This window comes from Abramis brama (assembly GCF_963993115.1).
Source record: "Abramis brama genome assembly, chromosome: 23".
In the NCBI taxonomy this organism is placed as follows: domain Eukaryota; kingdom Metazoa; phylum Chordata; class Actinopteri; order Cypriniformes; family Leuciscidae; genus Abramis; species Abramis brama.
In genome coordinates, this window is record NC_139985.1 from 31371338 (window position 1) to 31377912 (window position 6575).

Here is a 6575-nt window from a genome sequence, read left to right on the forward strand (position 1 = left end):
TTTCTTGCACTGGATGCCAGTCCCTTTCCCATGGCTTTACTGGTGAAAAATATTCCAACAGGGTTGTTGGTCCCAAAGCAGCGGCTTCTGGTGATGCAGTCTCAGTCATTGCAGGGATGGCAATGGTTGCTGGTGTTGCTGAGGGTTTTAAAATGGTGTCTGGCACTGCTACTGAAAGTAAGGTAAAAAAAAACAATCAAGCTTAGAAATCATAAACTTTGTGTATGCTCTAAATTTCTAAGTTAGTGTGCCTGTTTGCACTTAGTGAGCAAGTAATTTGTGTAGCTCCACCTGAGGGAGGGGACTGGACACAACAATTTACTTACCTACTGACACATCCATGGATTCCTCAGATGTTATATGTTCTACAAAAACATAAATGAACAGATCAGTCCAATGAGTAATAAAGTGTTACATTCATAACAAAAGTGCACAAGTACAGTGAAAAATTACCCAAAACAGCCTGGCTGTGGACATTCATTAGAATGTTGTATTGTGAATATTGTAATGGTGAATTATGCTTTGCATGAGGAACGCATGAGTCGACGGCAAAGCCATGTTTAGGAAGTAGTTGTTTTTTTTAAGTTTTGCAAATAACTGTTCCACGACTTGGCTGTTAACTTTTCCAGCCAGTTGCGGGACCAGGCGAAGCTTCCGCAGTGAATCTTGAGCGTCCTTTGTGTTGTCCTCATGGAACCGGTCATACAGAACATAATGTTCTGCTGAACCAGTAATAGGGTGGCCATCAGGGTCAGGATTTTCCTTTTTGCATGTCAGCCAGGGTAGTGACACCTTTACGTTTCCAGCTTTGGCTATATTTTCTGCAGTTGGGTCCATTAACCTCCCTTCAAATGGTGTGAAGGGTATTGTTTGTGGTTGTCTTAGGTTAGTGTGGGTTGACAGTCCACGTGCAAAGTCGTAGATGACAATGTTCGGCATATGCTTCCATGAAAGAAGCATGTCCGCAAAATCACGCGGGCTCTCTGCTCGGATGTTGCATTTCAAACTGTAGACAATGCCACATGGACACATAATCACAGCCCAACCACCTAAAATGCAAATACATAAAATAAAAGCAGATTTTTAGGAACGGTAATCCTTTGTATACTCATGCAAGACCTAATCATGTTATCAATGTCACAATGTCAGTGCCTTCCAAAACTGTTCTGAATCCACATCTCCATTAAAATCTTCTGGAGGTTGTGCAAGGTCACTCACTAAAGGAAATGAAGAAAAATTTGAATAAACCATGGTCTACCTTTGTGCAATCCGTAAACTAAAAGGGTTTTTTACCTGATAGATGAAAAGATGCCTTCTTGTGAAGGTCCATTATGACCACAGGCGGATGGTCCCCACAGGTCACACAAGAATACTGATATCCATGGTCTGTTAGAGCTTCAAAATGAAGATAACCATGAAAAACTGTATCGGCTGAGGGGAACTGGACACCTGTAGTTAACTCCAAATACTCAACTATTCTGCTGACTGCAGTGTGGACCTATGATATAGAAACTGCACTCTTAATTACTACTATTCATTGAAATAATAATTAAAACAGACAAATTAAAGAATAAAGAAAAAATATAATCATCACCTGCAACATGTTTCTAATAGTGAGGCAGAGAGGTAGATCAAGAAGGACATGGTCATTGAAATTATGTAGACCTTCACTCCACTCTTGGTACCGGTACAGTACTCCACACTGAGGACAGTATTTGTAGTATGTAGAAATATCTGCAGACACAAAAGGTGTAAAAACAAGAGTGGTTCAGTTCAAAACGCAACATTATCAGAAGTACAAAATCGCAACCATAAAAATAAATAAATAAATAATCCACCTTGGACAATTCCTGAGGTTGTAAGAATTTTAGCCTTTTGAGTAATGCAGATCGGGTCGCTGAGGACCATGCGGTTTGGGCAGTGGTAGCACAATGTCTCCTCAGGAATTAGGTGTCGTGGAAATTCCTTATCCACTGAAGAAAGTCTCAAATGGTTGGGAATAGTGGAAGGTATCTTTTTGTTCATTAAGATGTATTGTTGGAGCATCCTTTGGTGGGTAAGTGTTTTCACCCACATGAGTTCCATCACTTTCCTCCATTGCTGTCACCTGAAACTCCTCAGCGCTCCTTTCAGTGCTCCGGACCTTCCAAAAGAGTTCTGCATTTGTTTCGAATAAGTGCCATTTTGCAATATATTTATGTGTGCATGATCTCTGTGTTTTTGCACAAGGACAGTGCCATGAATTTTTTTTTGTATCATAAGACACCATGACTCTGCCTAGTCTGCTGTAATATGAAATAGTTGGCTCATGAACCGATATACATTTTTTAGATGGAGGGGCTCCAATCTTTGACAGAACTGAAAGTGGTGCATTATTTTCTTTGGCTAGGGTTTGACGATCAACACAGTTTAATTTTGTCCTTCCCAAACCACTTGCTTTTCACCATTTCTTTTAGACTATCTTCTCTGAGTGAGGGCGAGGTTAAAAAGGTTTTGCAGTATGAAACTGACCAGAGGTGTACACACTGGTATGACTGCAGTCCACTTCTCCATGCCAACTCCATATTAGCTTGGCACTCACCTAATTCACAAGAAACATGATGTTGTTCCCCCCATATTTTAATTTGAACATGGAGTGGAGTAGAAGCCCCATAAATACTTTTGTGGACTGAATACAGTCCATTCTGGGGATCTATGCATTCACTTATGAGATGGGATGAGGATGAAATGTCCATCATTTTTGCTGTGTGTCTTCGTTCAATGTGCCTTTTTAAATTTTTTCTGTAAAATGTCAAATGACATTTGGGGCATTTCTGCAATACTTTTGGACCCACACGGATGCCAGTTTTTGTGACTGGCCTGACAATGGCAGAGGTGGTTGGCAGCAGTGGGTGGCATAGTGCTGGTTGGCACAGAGATGGCAGCGATGGCTGTGGTAGATGGCGCAGCAGTGGGAGGCACAGAGGTGGGAGCCACAGTGCTGGGCGGCACAGAGATGGCAGCAAAGGGCGGCATAACAGTAGGTGGCACAATGATAGGTGGCACAGAGGTGGCAGCGATGGCTGTGGTAGCTGGAACAGCAATGGCAGTAGCTTGTGCAACAGCAGTTGCCACAGCAGTGGGTGTGATGTTACAGGCATCAGTGGCACTTGCTCTCTTAACGCTCTTACATTTGCAGGATCCTAAATGTGTAATGAAATCTGGCTTTCTTAAAATTGTTGACTGACAGTACAAGCAATGATAATGTTGCTGGGTTCGGCAGGGGCGACCTCATCGATGTATGGTGTACCCTGGAATACAACAGCATACACCAGGCCTACGGTAACTACCTGCCCTGTGCCTTCTCCTCAGGGTCATGACACGCAGGTAGTTGTGGAGAACGCAAGTGGCTCTGACACACGTCTCAGCAGTAGTGGGGCTGACAGCCATCACTCTTCTGTACATTCTCCACTGTGAAGACAGAATGCCAAAAGCACACTCAACTACAAGCCTGGCACGACTGAGACGGTAGATGTACACCCCCTGCTCTCCAGGGACATGGGGGCCAGGGAAATGGCGCATGAGGTTCCGGCGGAGGGGAAATGCCTCATCTCCTACAAACACAAATGGCATTGCACCACGATGCTCAGACCCAGGGATGACCGCAGATTCAGGGAGGTCCAGGGTGCCATCTCGGAGGCCCTCACCAAAGGCAGAGTTGTAGAGGGATTCGCCGTCACTCGTCCTGCCATATCCACCAACGTCAACTACCCTGAAGAGGCAGTCTGCATCGATCACTGCCAACAGCACAATGGAATATGCGCCCTTGTAGTTATAGTACAGGGAGCCGGAGTTGTCTGGGGCCTGGATGACCACGTGCTTCCCATCCACCGAATCAAGTTCCAGCGATAGCTGAACACTTCTGCAATGGCACGCCAGTCCTCCATGCATGGTGCAGGCAGGTACTCAGGTAGCAGGGCATCCCAGATGGCAGCTGCCACCTCTTTCACCACTCTTCCCACAGTGCAGTGGCCCACCCTGTAGCTGCTGGATATTGTCCTGAACGAATCCCCTGTTGAGAGGTATCTGTGAAGATATGAAGATATATTCATTTACATTTGCATGTAGACAGGAAATAGAAATTAATGGTGGGACGCATTATTTCTACACACACAATATTACGTAACAATCTGCATGTATGTTTAAAAAAAACATAATTTAACATATTAATAACACTTTTTAATTAATCCACTTAAAGTGTTTATTACAAATAAATGACTAAATTCTATAAATGTTAACCCTCTGGAGTCTGGGGTGTTTTTGGGGTCCTTGAGATGTTCTGACATGCCCTGACATTTGTGCTTTTTTCAGTTGCTTATAAACATATCAATGGCAAAAAAAAATTACACTCTATTTAGCACAAACAGGACTACCATAATATGTGAGCCACATGTATGTACATGTTTTCATTTTTGAGAGAATAATGTTTATGCATGGTTATTGAAAAAACTAAAAATGAAAGTTTCTGAAATAAGGCCACAAAACACATACTAAATATGTGTCAATAAGACTTTTGACTAATGGATGTCCTCGCCTAGAGTTTTTTCTTCAAAATGATGTGAAAATCATCCTGCCTAATCATTCACATAAAACGATACATTGATTAAAGTTTTGCAAAACACTTTTAGTTTGGAAAGCCAATATGCGGATGGGGCGTAAACGATCATGCATATTTAGTAGTTCACACCTGATTAGACAATGCCCCTGCATACTTAATGAGCCATTCATTCAGGTGTGTCACCTATAGCTAACTTAAATATACAAGCTTCATAAAAATAATCATTCTCGAAGAAAATTTCAGATGGCATTTAGAGGCTTTTGCATCTGAACTCTTCATATATATACACACACATATATATATATATATATATATATATATACACACTACCAAATTGGTTCACAGTTGGAGGCATCGCATTTTTTTTTTTTTTTCACAAATTGTGCTTGCAAATTGTATAATATCCAAGGTAAACATGTCTAGTAATTGTGCAGTTAATTCTCATACTGTATTTTCAGTTTTGGAATATTTATCCTCTCCACAAATTTGTCACTAATAAAACACAATACAAATTATTTAAAGAAAAAAATTATATTTACTTGTTTACATCTACCTTATAAATATATATTTTTTATTAAAAAGGTTACAATTACAATAATTCAAGTGTAATCTTTCTTTTTAAAAACTAAAGTATACAAAACGTATTATTTGATGACTTTATTTTTGATAATTTTTTATATTTTTCCTCATCTCAGTATAGCAATAGAGTTTGCTAAAAGCTGTTCATTCAATACAGCAGTATTTGAAAATCGATAATATTTTGTAAAATTACATTTATATTTGCATTTATGTCAAAACCTAGACACTTTATTTCAACATATTTCAGTCGATTTTACTCATCTCAGTATAGCAATACAGTTTGCTAAAACATCATCATTCATTCACACACGCGATTTAAATTAAAACTGTCTTTTTGTGAGCTGTGGTAAACAGCGCGCATCTATGCCATTCATTCATTCATAAACAGAACCCCGATTCACGTGAGAAGGAAAAAAACTTACTACACCATTCCTCAGCTCGCTCCTCGATATACCCGCACTTCTGAGGGACATTTTCCATTATTATTATTCCTCACAGCGCTGTGAGACGGTGTAAACAAGTAGGCTACAATGATCTGATTCAACTTGTTTTCTCGAGCTGATATGAGGGCGTTCACAGTTTGCACGGATTGCCTCAGTCATTTGCGTTTGAATAGCGCGCGCTCTCCGAGGGCGGAGTCACATTACAAGTAATTAGATGAGATGAGAATGACTGACATCTCGCTCTTTTCTTACAGATTACATGAACTGAGAATATTTGTTTTTTATATAAATTACTTCATTTAAAAGAAGAGAATTCAAGCTTCATGCCTGTGTGTCTGTATGTCTGTTTGACTGAGTATTCGCTGAGTTACAGTTCATTTTCGGACGCGTTTCAGAATGGACTTCACTGACAGAGAGAAGGCAGAACTCGCTTCGTGTTTATTTTTCTTTATTTGGCAAAAAGCACAACACTTTGTTTTTATTGTGAGTATACACAAAAATAATACACATTTAACAGAATCGATTGATGTATGAAACTCCTATGGAAAATCAAAATCAACAGAGTATTTATGAGTTTCTTTTACACTGATAAAAAAAAAGCGAGCTGGTATCGCCGGCGATACCGTCGACCTCAGGGGGTTAATGAACTAATAAACGTAGTATATTCAGGTAGTACACATTATCTGAAGTAGCCTACCGTAGACAAATAGCACGGCGCTGAACAGGACCAATTGCCTGACGAAAAAAGGTGTTCGTCTTGGCAATCCGAGCTCCCACTCGCGCCAGCAGGTCATCGAACAGCTCCTTGGACAGCCTGAAATGTTCCCTGAACATGTCATCGTCAAGCCGGAGCTCCATCACAAGGCGGTGGCACCCCCCCACACTCCCGCCGGACAACTTCACTCCGGATAGGGTGAACCAAGATTCTTCTCTTTGGCTCTCAATGAAGGCGGTCG